The 15,577-nt window shown below is 48.8% G+C and overlaps 1 protein-coding gene and 1 long non-coding RNA gene across 6 annotated transcripts in view; one reads left to right on the top strand and one right to left on the bottom strand.

The window, feature by feature from the left end:
- CADM3 (cell adhesion molecule 3) overlaps window positions 1-15,577 on the bottom strand; it is a 304,853-nt gene that overhangs the window by 142,663 nt on the left and 146,613 nt on the right. The gene's annotated exons all lie outside the window — the stretch shown is intronic.
- On the top strand, window positions 6,496-7,724 carry LOC138771252 (uncharacterized). The gene is made up of 3 exons (XR_011359581.1): window positions 6,496-6,681; window positions 7,390-7,512; window positions 7,621-7,724. It is a non-coding gene; the product is annotated as an uncharacterized lncRNA (long non-coding RNA).

Below are 15,577 nucleotides of genomic sequence, written 5' to 3'. Positions count from 1 at the left end.
GGCAGATATCCCCATGGCAGTCGCCTTCCTATTAAATGAGAAGTTATGGTTTTTTAATGAGGGTCCTAATTAAACAATGAAAGTTACAGAAATTACAGGCGAGACCATTATCTTTTATTAGCGGCGCTCGCTCGGAGTGAAGCGCGCATACGCTGGCCTCTCAACGTGGAGGGGTTTTTTTTATGCCTCTGTTGTTTTAATCACATCTCGGCCATCCGACCGGAATTCAATTACTGGAATTTGCTAACGACTGGCATTTTTTAGTCTATTTCAAAGAATTTGTGAAATCTTGGAATTAACCCATTAGATGAAGAGCATAATTTGGATGGAGAAGGCTGATGGGCATATACCCCTATCTATGTACATGGAAGGCTCTGCTCACAGCTGTGTTGGAGACCCCATCACAGATTCTGCAGCACAGAGCACCAGCCTTCCCATCAGACACTTCCCATCAGACACTAAGTCAATAGGGAGCATTGGCTACTAATGGAATATTGTGGCATTAAATATGTTATAGGCTTTCAAGAGAGTCCTGTGGCCCGGAGCATAACTAAAGTGGTGGCAGAAAGCAGCATGGCTGTCAGGGAGGCACTGTATCTGTTAGGGGGCACTGTGTGGATGAAAGGGGCAGAGTAAATATGCAACAAGACTATGAAGGGGATATTGGCTTTGAATGGGTACTGGGATGGTGAAGGGGCACTTTGTGAGTAAAGAAGGCACTGTGCCAGTGAAGGGGGAACTGTGTGTGGGAAAGAGGAAATGTGGCTGTGAAGGGGGCACTGTGTGGATGAAGGGGTGCTGTGTGGATGAAGGGGTGCTGTGTGGATAAAGGGGTGCTGTGTGGATGAAGGGGCACTGTGTGGATGAAAGGGGCACTGTGTGGATAAAGGGGTGCTGTGTGTTTGAAGGGGCACTGTGTGGATAAAGGGGTGCTGTGTGTTTGAAGGGGCACTGTGTGGACAAAGGGGCATTATGTGGATGAAAAGGTGCTGTGTGGATGAAGGGGGCACTGTATGAGTAAAGAAGGAACTGTGTAAGTGAAGGAGGAACTGTGTGGATGAGAGGAAATGTGGCTGTGAAGGAGGCACTGTGCGGATGAAGGGGAACTGTGTGGATGAAGGGGGAACTGTTCGAAGGAAGGGGCATTGTGTGGATGAAAGAGGAAATGTGGTTGTGAAGGGGGCACTGTGTGGATGAAGGGGGGACTGTGCGAGTGAAGGTTCCCTGTGTGGATGAAGGGGCACTGTGTGGATAAAGGGGCACTGTGTGGATGAATGGGAGATGTATGGATGAAGGGGGCACTATATAGATGAAGTGGCACTGTGTGGATGAAGGGGCACTGTGTGGATGATGGGGCACTGTGTGGATGAAGGGGCACTGTGTGGATGAATGGGAGATGTATGGATGAAGGGGGCACTATATAGATGAAGGGGCACTGTGTGGATGAAGGGGCACTGTGTGGATGATGGGGCACTGTGTGGATGAAGGGGCACTGTGTGGATGAAGGGGCACTGTGTGGATGAATGGGAGATGTATGGATGAAGGGGGCACTATATAGATGAAGGGGCACTGTGTGGATGAAGGGGCACTGTGTGGATGATGGGGCACTGTGTGGATGAAGGGGCACTGTGTGGATGAAGGGGCACTGTGTGGATGATGGGGCACTGTGTGGATGAAGGGGCACTGTGTGGATGAAGGGGCACTGTGTGGATGATGGGGCACTGTGTGGATGAAGGGGCACTGTGCGGATGAAGGGGCACTGTGTGGATGAAGGGGCACTGTGTGGATGATGGGGCACTGTGTGGATGATGGGGCACTGTGTGGATGAAGGGGCACTGTGCGGATGAAGAAGGAACTGTGTAAGTGAAGGAGCACTGTGTGAATAAAGGAGGCACTGTGTGGATGAATGGGGTGCTGTGTGAGTGAGTGTGAGTTAAGAGGCAATGTTTGGGTAAAGGATGGGCTGTGTGGATGAAGGGGTCTGGATAGTTATCTACTTCCATAGATGACCATGCTGGACCACCACATTCTTCCCCAGACGATTGTTATCACCTGTTACATTACAGTGGGGTAGCACCATTTTTTTTCTATACCTGAAATTACATTGTCACTCAATGATCTCCATGATGTATGGTGTGTAACATTTTATACAATTGTGAAATCCCTCTTTCTGCCATTTTACCCAAAGCAGACTTCTAGGCAATTATATTAATTGAATAAAATCTCGATATAAAAATGCCATGTTTAAAATCTAGAATTTATTGCCAAAACGTCAAAATAAAATCCACCCAAATATATACACAATGTAGAGAAATAAAACGCACAGGGCGCAGATAATTTTACACGGACTCCTGCCAATGCAGCTGCTGAAATCGTTCTGGTAGCGCAATGTGTGCCGGCCCAGGAAAATAGAGGGGACCTGTCAGGACTAAGTGTACGTAATGATATAGTTTATGGCCTAAGACAGCAGGTAGGCTGTGCGGTCGTGAATAAATTAAGGAAACAGTTTGGTGAAATCCGCCCTCTCTCTGTGTACACAAATAGTTCCTCTGTTTCAGCTTTATAATTTCTGTAAGAATATGTACTTACAAAGGCTGCAATGGCCAGAGGGACTATGGTGACTTTCCCTCCTCTTTTCTTAAAGGGGTTGTCCACCGAAAATCTTTTTCTTTGAAATCAACTGGTATCAGAAAGTTATATAGATTTCTAATTTACGTCTATTAAAAAATCTCAAGGCTTCCCATACTTATTAGTTACTATATGTCCTGCAGGAAATGTTTTATTTTGAGTCTGACACAGCGCTCTCTGCTGACATCTGTGGCCAAGACAGGAACCTCTCCTGCTCTGGACAGTTCCTGTCTCGGCCAGAAATGTCAGCAGAGAGCACTGTGTCAGACTGAAAATAAAACAACATTTCCTGAATTACATACAGCAGCTAATAAGTATGGGAAGACTTGAGATTTTTTAATAAAAGTAAATTGTTAATTTATATAACTTTCTGACACCGGTTGATTTGAAAGAAAAAGATTTTTGCTGGACAACCCCTTTAAGGCTCAGTGTAATATGGTAGCTACCCCACCAGGGGGAGCAGTAAATACTTTGGCCTAAGGTAGGCTATGTTCCCACTCCGAGGAAGGCGGTTGTCTCCTAATATAGAAGCAATGCCGTCTTGTCTCCATTTGTGATGTAAATATATATTGTTGTTTTTCCTTTTTTTCTCCCTGCATGATGTAGGCACAGAAAGTACTGTCTCCTTGCTTCTGTCTATGGCTAGGTTTACACCGTATGTAATGTAAAAATGGCGCAAACGTCCGTTATTTAAAAAAATCGTTTTTACATAGTGTGAACCTAGCCCTTACCTTCAAGTGCACATGTACCATAGAGCCAAGGCAGACCATGCAGCTGCCTCAGGGCCCTTGTACAGAGTTGGTCAGTGTCACCATGTTTGCTGTACTTGTACTTGTTAGGTAGATGGTGGAGAATAGACAGCACAATCTACCAGCTTAAATGAAAATAGCTAGTATACTTGTGGGGGCCCTTCTCTTCTATGTATGCCACTGTGTGCCTGTCAATTATACTACTACCCAAGATTGATGTAAGCACAGATAGTACTGCATCCCTGTCTCCAACTATCAGTCCAATAAACACTGATGGTACTGCAACCCTGTCTCTATCTGTCAGTAATGTAGGCAGGCCCGCTTCTGCCATGAGGCGGAATGAGCCTTCCGCCTCAGGTGGCAGATTTTGCAGTCCGGCAGGGGGCGGCATTATGTCCCCCCTGCTGTCATTTTTGTTAAGTATCACTTAACAAAAAGGACAGCGGCCGCTCACCTATCCCGTCGCCCGCGCTCTCCACATCCCGTCAGGTCCCGCGATGTCACCCTGCAGCTGTCACGGACCTCCAGGCTGTGGTGAGTGCCCGGCGTCGGTGGGGGACGCGCTGCGGTGATCGGGTTGCGCCGGACCGCCCCGCGCGACCCGATCACCCCACTCACTAACCACAGCCTGGAGGTCCGTGACAGCTGCAGGGTGACATTGCGGGACCTGACGGGATGTGGAGACAGCAGAGAGTGCGGGCCAGCTGCGGTGTGGGACAGGTGAGCGGATGGCTGCGGGGGGGGGGGGGGGTTGCCGGCCATCACTCGGAGCGGCCGCCTCAGGCGGCAGAAACCCCAGAATTGGCCCTGAATGTAGGCTCAGATAGTACTCTGTTCCTGTCCATACATGTCACTAATGTGAGCATAGGTAGTGCTGTATCCATCCCATCCCCTGTTAATAATGTAGGCACATATAGTGCTGCATCTGTCTCTACCTGTCAATAACATAAATGCAGATAGTACTGTACCCCAGTCTCTACCTGTCAGTATTGTAGGCTTAGATAGTACTCTGTCCCTCTCAATACATGTCACTATTGTAAGTATACGGAACTGTAGGTAGTGCTGTATCCATTCCATCACCTGTCAATAATGTAGGCACATATAGTGCTGCAACTGTCTCTACCTGTCAATAACATAAATGCAGATAGTACTGTACCCCAGTCTCTACCTGTCATGTGAGCTCACATAGTACTCTGTCCCAGTCATTTCATGTCCACAATGTAAGCATAGGTGGTGCACCCATAATATTAGTCTATTATAAATGTTTCATTTTACATTTTAATGTATGGACTTTAACCATGTATAAAGGAAGCTTGAGGATTTATCACACTTGAGCTGGAGGCCATACGGTCTTTTTTCTTTTAGCACATATGGGGTATTGGGTGGAATTGCGTCCCATGTGCTCCAGGTCAGGACTTGCTTATATAGCGTATTATTGTTGAGGACCCTGTAGGGTTGGCATCAAGGCAGATGAAAGGGGGCGCTGTTTTGGGTCTTCCTTTTATTCCAAGACAGGCCAGATCTATCGCTGAGGATATTATATTAGTATTGGATGTATTGGATGTTGTCACTTATTTAGTCTCTGACTGGATCCTTGTATTGTGTCGGATCTCGGCTCTCTCAGCGCCATGTCAGATACAAGCAGTTTACATATTGCATTGACTGTATATGTCACCCAGTAATAAATAAGCTTCTGTCTGACAAGAGTCATGGCCCACTGACCCGGCACTTGTCACCGGAATATTCTCTGTCTGATGTGAGTTTTCTTCTTATCTGTAGCTGCAGAATAGCTAACACCTTGTGGAGAGATCACAGTGCTGGCTGCATAGATGTGAGACATGGCTCTTACCCCCCTGCAGAGACATGATCCCAGCCATAGAGAGCCATGATGACACTGGCGGCCTGCCTGGCCGGCTCTCTGATTTCCATCCCACCTCCTGTCCTGATAGTGTCCCCAGGATGTCACCGCTACAGGTGACCTGCTGTTCTTACAGTCTTGTGTGATGCTTCGGAATGTGTAACCATGGAAACAGGAAGAGGCAGTGATACCGATGAGGCCTGTAACCATGGCAATGCGGGGAGGCAGGGACGGCCATTGGGGTATATAAGCTGACTGTGATGGATGGAGGTATTTCTTTGTAATTATAAAGGAAGTTCCCCCAGCCTATCTGTTCTCCGAGAGAAGGAGCGAGACCCCAGAGCTAATGTATATACTGAGGAGGGATAAGCGGGGGGACAGAGGTGGGATAGGGATGTTAGAGGGGCTGTCACCATGGCAACAACGCAAGACTGCTGAGTGTATATACAGCACAACCATGACATAGACAGTTCATGAGATAAACTCATATCTATCTCCTATCTATCTATTTATCTATCTATCTATCTATCTATCTATCTATCTATCTATCTATCTATCTATCTATGTCCTATCTATCTATCTATCTCCTACCTATCTATCTATCTATCTATCTATCTATCTATCTATCTATCTATCTCCTATCTATCTATCTATCTATCTATCTATCTATCTATGCAAAAAACGTTCAGCAGCACACCAGCATAAAGGTGAAAAAGGTGATTTATTCCAAAAATACAAAGAAGTACAGGAGATGCGACGTTTCGACCTCCTCACGAGATCATTATCAAGCATAGTGGGAGTGTCTCAGTGATGTCATTATATACCCAACATATTGGTCCAATTAGTGATGTCATAAAATCATTTGCATACATAAATAAATAAACAAAATCAAACAGATCAGTGTACAGTGAGTGGCATAAAGGATAAGTCTCTGATGTTCAGAGATAATAGTGACAATAGTGCTGTGTAAAGTGCACTGTGCAGCGCTCAATAATGCACTGTCATGAGTACAGAAGTTCATAAAGTCCATAAGAGGTTAACATGAGGTCGGGGGCACTCACCACGATTTGCATAGCAGAATGGAAGAGTGATGCAAGGAGCACGAGGAGTAGATCTAATGGAGTCCGGCATCCCAGCTCGGCGTGGGGGTGAGAGATCTGCGCATGCGTCAGTATCAGACCGCCCCTTAGAGCAGGAGGAACGCTGGTTGAGTAGTGTTTACCGTCGCCATGGTGACGGACGGCACAGGGTCATGCACTGCCGGGTCTAGGAGCAGTAAGGAGATCAGGGGTCCCACGAGATGGTACGGGTAAGAACCGCAAATCGGACCGCTTCTGAACCGCTGCGGATCTCGCCGTCGCTCCAGAGTGCCACATCGCTGCAGCGGACTGGAACTGAAAGTAGTAACCCTTACCCCGCTGGTCCAAGATTACAGATCCCAGGCAGGTCTGGAAAGTATAGTATGTTCTTTGAGCTCCTGTGCAGAGGACTAATGTAAATTGCTGGTAGTGTGTGAGTGACCCAACGACCTCAAGATCTGAAAAAAAACAAAAAGAAATTAGTATTTACAATATATACATATGTACAACAAAGCGGAGTTACAATCAGGGGGGCCATAAATGGAACCACTCAGCCACACATTTTAGGGTTTACCTTAAAATCAACATTAAGACCTAAGGGCTTCAGAGTCTGTAGTTCATAAATCCAAAAGAGCTCACGTTTCATAAGTATGCTTAATCGGTCACCTCCTCTTTTCAGGGGCGGGATGTGGTCGATCAGCATAAATCTAAGGTCACGTTCTGAGTGACCTTTTTCAAGGAAATGGTTAGACACTGGGAGGTCTTGTCGCCGTTTGCGGATTGTATAGCGGTGGTGATTAATGCGAGTTTTAAAATCGCATTTAGTCTCGCCTACATAGAGCAAGGAGCAGGGACACCAGAGTACATATATAACATATTCAGAGATACATGTTAAATAGTGTTTAAGGGTATATGTCTTGTGAGTTCTTGGGTGTGTAAAGGTGGTACCTTTGTGCATCAGGGGACAGTTGATACATGAGCAGCAGGGGAAAGAACCCTTCCTTTGGGGTTTGAAAAATGTTTGTCGTAGTCTATTAGCAGAGGAGATATCGTTTTTGACTAATCTATCTTTCAGATTCGTGTCTCTTCTGTAGCTCATCAGAGGGGGGCTATTCAGTTCTACGATGTTCGGATAACTGTCGCGAATGATGCCCCAATGTCTACGCAGTGTTCGGGAGATATGTTCTGTCATGTGATGGTAGGTTGTAATGAATGGTAATCTCTCGATGGAGCGTGTGCGATGTGAGGATGTCAGAAGTTGTTGTCGATCCATGTTGAGTACTGTGTTTTTATGTTTCTCTACCAGTTTTCTTGGGTAACCTCGTGAAGTGAATTTGTAAGAGATGTTTTCCAATGCTGATTCTACTTGGTGTGACTCACTCACTATGCGTCTGGCACGCAACATCTGGCTGTAGGGTAAGTATTTTACCATTGGTCTAGGGTGGCAACTATTGTAATGAAGTAAGGTGTTGCAGTCCGTAGGTTTAGTATAAAGATCTGTGGTCAATCTGTGTTCCTGTATTGTGATCAAAGTATCCAGAAACTGTACTGAATGTTGAGAATGTGTCATGGTGAACTGAATGTTTTGATCAATAGAGTTGAGGTAAGTATGAAATGTAACCAAATCCTGTTCCGTGCCGTGCCATACCAAGAAGACATCGTCAATGTATCTCCACCACCCCAGCACATGGCTGAAGTGGTGGGACACATAGACGGAGGCCTCCTCGAGGTCGGCCACAAAAATGTTGGCATACGTAGGTGCCACATTGGTGCCCATAGCGGTGCCTTTCAATTGCAGATAATAGGTATCGTTAAATACAAAGTAATTGCATGTAAGTACCAGTTCGAGTAAAGACATAAGGAAGGAAATTTTGTCTGATGAAAACGAAGTATTTGATAATGCTTTTTCTACAGCTGCCAAACCTTTGGTGTGGGAGATGGAAGTGTACAAGCTGCAAATGTCAAAGGATGCTAATAGGCAATCAGATGGAATGTGTAAATCTTGTATTTTCAGTAAAAAGTCGCTAGTATCACGGATGTATGATTTTGCATTTGTGGCGAATTCCCTCAAGGTATGGTCTAAGTAGATGGATATCTGACTGGTTACGGATCCTCGTCCTGAGACTATGGGTCGGCCGGGTGGATTCTCAATGCATTTATGAATTTTTGGCAATAGGTACAGTAATGGTGTTACAGGGAAAGCTACAGTGAGGAAAGATTTCAAATCAAGATCAATGATATTATTCTTGTATGCTGTTTCAAGGCACAATGTAATTTTCCTAATGATGTCCCACTTGGGGTCATGTGTCATTTCTTTATATACCGATACATCTGCAAGTTGTCTCATTGCTTCTTGTATATACATTGAACGATCCATTATCACTACTGCACCACCCTTGTCCGCAGGTTTAACTAGTAGCTGGTTGTTATTCGAGAGATCCTGTATTGCTTGGATCTCTTCACATGTCATGTTGGGATGCAGGGTATCTGAAGCTTTTTCTCTCAAAACCTCGATGTCTCGGCGTACCAGGTTCTGAAAGGTCTCAATCGCATGTGAGTCTACTTGTGGAGTGAAATCGCTGGGCAATCTTAAACCACAGTCAACGAGAGACAGTGGTCTCTGCTGTGCAGCGATGTCACTGATGGGAGGACGTTTTGGTTGTGAAGAAAAAAATACCTTAAGTTTGATGCGTCTAATAAATTGTTGTAAATCCAGTTCTAAGTTAAACCAGTTCATTTTTTGGCTCGGGCAAAAACTCAATCCCTTAGCCAAAAGTTGTAGTTGGTTGTCAGTGAGGTTAGTAGAAGATATATTTACCACTGTTTGTTTTTCACTTTCATAGGATTCTTCGTGGTTCTGGATTTTGGATTGTTCTGACTGCGCGTCCTCCCGAGTTCTGCGTTGTCGTCTGCCTCCTCTCCTGGTGCGGATGCGGAGGCGCTTGGTGTTTCTAGAGAAAACGGTAAGGTTAGTAGTGGAATACATACTGGTTGTAGTATCATTAGTCCCAGTGTTGTTCACACCTGTGGTCTCATTAGACAAAGATCTATCACTGGATTTTTTTATTTTTTTGGAAAACATATTTCCTTCTATCCAAGAGTAAACCCTGCCTGTCTCATAGTCCTGGGCATCTCTATGCCATTTTAGGCGTTTAGTCTCTTCCAATTCAGCTTTCATTTTATCAAGAAATGCAGTTTGTTTAGCAAAAAATTTTTTGTACTCATCCTCCAACAACATGTCCTTGATCCTTGATTCCAGGTCTGCAACCTTAGCTTTTGTATTCTTGATGTCACGCTGTAAAAACTCAATATTAAGAAGTATTAGGTTCAAGGCAAATTGGTTACAGATCACTTCATACTTAGAGCGATATTCAGTTTCCTGAGAGTACATAGTCTGTTGAGGTTTAATACGCATTCCACGCGGTATGCGTTCAGATTTAAAGTATTCCCCCAAAGTGGATAGATGTAATCTAATATTTAACAGTCTCTTAGTTTCACTTTCAAACCTGCGTTGCAAGTCGATGCGGGATGGTTTGTGTAGATAAGTGGTGTCGTCCTCCAGGTCCCCCATCATACGTGTAATCTCCGAAGTGGAGTAAGAATACATCCGAGAAGGTGGTTCTTCTGACCTACCGGAATCCATGTTGTCCAGTCCTTGTGAAAATGTAGTCTAGGGAGTGCTCGCTTGTTGGCCACAATTGTAGAAATAGGAGATAAAGCCGCACATCCAGATGAGTATGAAGCAGGTGCTGTATCGAGTCCTTCCCCCGGCCTGGGGATCCCCAAAGTATGCAAAAAACGTTCAGCAGCACACCAGCATAAAGGTGAAAAAGGTGATTTATTCCAAAAATACAAAGAAGTACAGGAGATGCGACGTTTCGACCTCCTCACGAGATCATTATCAAGCATAGTGGGAGTGTCTCAGTGATGTCATTATATACCCAACATATTGGTCCAATTAGTGATGTCATAAAATCATTTGCATACATAAATAAATAAACAAAATCAAACAGATCAGTGTACAGTGAGTGGCATAAAGGATAAGTCTCTGATGTTCAGAGATAATAGTGACAATAGTGCTGTGTAAAGTGCACTGTGCAGCGCTCAATAATGCACTGTCATGAGTACAGAAGTTCATAAAGTCCATAAGAGGTTAACATGAGGTCGGGGGCACTCACCACGATTTGCATAGTGTAACGCCCGGAGTAGTGGATCCACTGGACCGGCACCAGCGATGGCACAAACCTCACCAGGGAGCGGAGTCTAAGGGGCCGCTGGTTTTCACCAGAGCCCGCCGCAAGGCGGGATGGACTTGCTGCGGCAGGCGACCCCCAGGTCGCTACCCCTGGCTTGGTTGCTGGTGTCGGCAGGCGAGGCGTGGCAGGAGATGGCACAGGCAATGGTCTGCAGGTGAGAGCGCACGTGACAGGCTGGACACGGGAACAGGTGGAGTGACAGGGAAACAGGAACCAGGAACAGGGACTTGGGACCAGGTAACGGACAGGACTCAGGAACAGGGACTTGGGACCAGGTAACGGACAGGACTCAGGAACAGGGACTTGGGACCCGGTAACGGACAGGACACAGGAACAACAGGGAGCTGGGCCAAACGCTATGGGAAGCATGTAGAGGCTCCAACACAGGGGACAGGGCATGCTGGGATTTATAGGGGAGTGATTAGGTGCAACTACCAATTAGGAGCGCACTGCCCCTTTAAATCTGAGACAGCCGGCGCGCGCGCGCCCTAGGAGGCGGGGACGCGCGCGCCGGCCGGCACAGCGGGAGACAGGAGCGTGGAGAGGTGAGGCGCCCCCCGGGGCCGAGGTGATAGCAGCGCCGGGTCCCCGACTATGGACACCGGCAGCTGCATGGGGCAGGAAGCGGTCGCGGCGGCGGCCCGGAACGCGGGACGCCGCCGCGGCCGTGACAGTACCCCCCCCCTTTGGCCTCCCCCTCTTTCTTGCCTGCAGATGGCACAGGAAGCCACAAAGTCTTTGACATCTTGAAACAGACTAGGCCACCAGTAGTGGCGAGAGATCCGTTGGCCGGTCTTACGGACTCCAGGGTGCCCGGCCTCCAACGAGGAATGACCCCACTTCAAAATACCTCTTCGAAGCGCAGGGTGAACATGAGTCTTTCCGGGGGGTACTCTCTGAAGCGAGGAGGTGACGACTGGTGCTAGGCGATCAGGCGGTAAAACATGGCAAGGGACTGTGGGTCTGTGGACGAGGACCCTCTGTAAGTTCTCCCGGTGGTGAGAGGACACGACCTTAGTCTTGGGTACGGAGAGAGGGTACACCTCGGCAGAGAAGGCATCCGCCGAGTCTTGGTCTTCTGCCGGTAGGTCGGGTAGAGGCTTGGCTGGGACAGGAAACGACATAGTACACTTGGTCTGAGGTGACCTGAGACACTGGTTGGAACAGTCCTGACCCCAACTGAGAATCTCCCCGGTTCTCCAGTCCAGTTGAGGGGCATGTTCTTGCAGCCACGGGAGTCCCAGGAGGACCGCGGGGGAAGAATGGGGCAGGACGTAGAAGGATATCTCTTCTTGATGTAAAGGACCCACCTGGAGGACTAAAGGTGCGGTCTGGTAGTACACACGGTCGGTAAGAATTTCGCCTGTGACCGAGGAGATAGACAGGGGCCTGGCTAGTCGGGTCACGGGTAGCCGCCATCTTTGGACCAATGTTGCCGCAATAAAACTGCCTGCTGACCCAGAATCGAGGAAGGCAGTAGTCTGATGATTTCGTCCTGAGAGAGTCCGGATGGAAACTGGCATAGACAGACTTGGAATGGTGGCATTCACACCTAGGGACACCTGTCCCACCGGACCTAGGTGCGAGCATTTTCCGGATGTTTGGGGACGTAGGGGACATCCCAGCCGGAAGTGATCGGAACCACCGCAATAGAGACAGAGATTCTGCTCCAGGCGCCGGATTCTTTCATCAGGCGTCAGGTGAGCCCGTTCCACCTGCATAGGAATCTCAGGAGAGGGTTGGGACATCGAAAGGTCAGGATTCTGGAAAACCGGCGCCAGCTGGGGATGGCGACGGGAACGGGTTAGTAAATGTTCATGCCGAACCTCCTCCTCCCTCTCCGAAAAACGAGTATCAACTCGGGTGGCCAGTAGAATGAGTTCGTTCAGGGAGGTAGGCAGGTCTCGGGCAGCGAGCACGTCTCTCACACGACTAGACAGGCCCTTCTTGAAGGTGGCCAATAGGGCGGCCTCGTTCCAGTCCAATTCGGCTGCCAGGGTGCGGAACTGGATGGCGTAGTCACCAACAGAGGAGCTGCCTTGAGAGAGGTTGAGGAGAGCAGTCTCGGCTGAAGAAGCACGGGCAGGTTCCTCAAAGACGGAGCGAAACTCGAATAGGAAGGCCCGGAGATTGGCAGCAACTGGATCATCACGGTCCCACAGTGGCGTGGCCCAGGCCAGGGCTCTTCCTTCTAATAGGCTGATGATGAAAGCCACTTTAGAGCGCTCGGTGGAAAACTGACTACTCAAAAGTTCAATGTGCATGGTGCACTGAGTCAAGAATCCTCTGCACAACTTAGAGTCCCCAGAGTACTTGCTTGGGAGGGCCAGTCGGAGTGAAGAAGAAGCGTCAGGAGGTGGTGTGCGCTGGGCAGTAGTCTGCTGCTGTAAGGCGGCAGTGAGTTGCTGGATCTGCTGTGACTGCTTCTGGATTTGTTGCGCCTGCTGAGTGACCACTCTGGCGACATCACGGAGATCAGGCACCTCGCCGGGATCCATGGTTGGAGCCTACTGTAACGCCCGGAGTAGTGGATCCACTGGACCGGCACCAGCGATGGCACAAACCTCACCAGGGAGCGGAGTCTAAGGGGCCGCTGGTTTTCACCAGAGCCCGCCGCAAGGCGGGATGGACTTGCTGCGGCAGGCGACCCCCAGGTCGCTACCCCTGGCTTGGTTGCTGGTGTCGGCAGGCGAGGCGTGGCAGGAGATGGCACAGGCAATGGTCTGCAGGTGAGAGCGCACGTGACAGGCTGGACACGGGAACAGGTGGAGTGACAGGGAAACAGGAACCAGGAACAGGGACTTGGGACCAGGTAACGGACAGGACTCAGGAACAGGGACTTGGGACCAGGTAACGGACAGGACTCAGGAACAGGGACTTGGGACCCGGTAACGGACAGGACACAGGAACAACAGGGAGCTGGGCCAAACGCTATGGGAAGCATGTAGAGGCTCCAACACAGGGGACAGGGCATGCTGGGATTTATAGGGGAGTGATTAGGTGCAACTACCAATTAGGAGCGCACTGCCCCTTTAAATCTGAGACAGCCGGCGCGCGCGCGCCCTAGGAGGCGGGGACGCGCGCGCCGGCCGGCACAGCGGGAGACAGGAGCGTGGAGAGGTGAGGCGCCCCCCGGGGCCGAGGTGATAGCAGCGCCGGGTCCCCGACTATGGACACCGGCAGCTGCATGGGGCAGGAAGCGGTCGCGGCGGCGGCCCGGAACGCGGGGCGCCGCCGCGGCCGTGACACATAGCAGAATGGAAGAGTGATGCAAGGAGCACGAGGAGTAGATCTAATGGAGTCCGGCATCCCAGCTCGGCGTGGGGGTGAGAGATCTGCGCATGCGTCAGTATCAGACCGCCCCTTAGAGCAGGAGGAACGCTGGTTGAGTAGTGTTTACCGTCGCCATGGTGACGGACGGCACAGGGTCATGCACTGCCGGGTCTAGGAGCAGTAAGGAGATCAGGGGTCCCACGAGATGGTACGGGTAAGAACCGCAAATCGGACCGCTTCTGAACCGCTGCGGATCTCGCCGTCGCTCCAGAGTGCCACATCGCTGCAGCGGACTGGAACTGAAAGTAGTAACCCTTACCCCGCTGGTCCAAGATTACAGATCCCAGGCAGGTCTGGAAAGTATAGTATGTTCTTTGAGCTCCTGTGCAGAGGACTAATGTAAATTGCTGGTAGTGTGTGAGTGACCCAACGACCTCAAGATCTTAAAATCAACATTAATGTTGATTTTAAGATCTTGAGGTCGTTGGGTCACTCACACACTACCAGCAATTTACATTAGTCCTCTGCACAGGAGCTCAAAGAACATACTATACTTTCCAGACCTGCCTGGGATCTGTAATCTTGGACCAGCGGGGTAAGGGTTACTACTTTCAGTTCCAGTCCGCTGCAGCGATGTGGCACTCTGGAGCGACGGCGAGATCCGCAGCGGTTCAGAAGCGGTCCGATTTGCGGTTCTTACCCGTACCATCTCGTGGGACCCCTGATCTCCTTACTGCTCCTAGACCCGGCAGTGCATGACCCTGTGCCGTCCGTCACCATGGCGACGGTAAACACTACTCAACCAGCGTTCCTCCTGCTCTAAGGGGCGGTCTGATACTGACGCATGCGCAGATCTCTCACCCCCACGCCGAGCTGGGATGCCGGACTCCATTAGATCTACTCCTCGTGCTCCTTGCATCACTCTTCCATTCTGCTATGCAAATCGTGGTGAGTGCCCCCGACCTCATGTTAACCTCTTATGGACTTTATGAACTTCTGTACTCATGACAGTGCATTATTGAGCGCTGCACAGTGCACTTTACACAGCACTATTGTCACTATTATCTCTGAACATCAGAGACTTATCCTTTATGCCACTCACTGTACACTGATCTGTTTGATTTTGTTTATTTATTTATGTATGCAAATGATTTTATGACATCACTAATTGGACCAATATGTTGGGTATATAATGACATCACTGAGACACTCCCACTATGCTTGATAATGATCTCGTGAGGAGGTCGAAACGTCGCATCTCCTGTACTTCTTTGTATTTTTGGAATAAATCACCTTTTTCACCTTTATGCTGGTGTGCTGCTGAACGTTTTTTGCATACTTTGGGGATCCCCAGGCCGGGGGAAGGACTCGATACAGCACCTGCTTCATACTCATCTGGATGTGCGGCTTTATCTCCTATTTCTACAATTGTGGCCAACAAGCGAGCACTCCCTAGACTACATTTTCACAAGGACTGGACAACATGGATTCCGGTAGGTCAGAAGAACCACCTTCTCGGATGTATTCTTACTCCACTTCGGAGATTACACGTATGATGGGGGACCTGGAGGACGACACCACTTATCTACACAAACCATCCCGCATCGACTTGCAACGCAGGTTTGAAAGTGAAACTAAGAGACTGTTAAATATTAGATTACATCTATCCACTTTGGGGGAATACTTTAAATCTGAACGCATACCGCGTGGAATGCGTATTAAACCTCAACAGAC

Source organism: Dendropsophus ebraccatus, chromosome 13 (genome assembly GCF_027789765.1).
Source record: "Dendropsophus ebraccatus isolate aDenEbr1 chromosome 13, aDenEbr1.pat, whole genome shotgun sequence".
Classification (NCBI taxonomy): Eukaryota; Metazoa; Chordata; class Amphibia; order Anura; family Hylidae; genus Dendropsophus; species Dendropsophus ebraccatus.
This window is presented reverse-complemented; position numbering and strand designations above follow the sequence as displayed.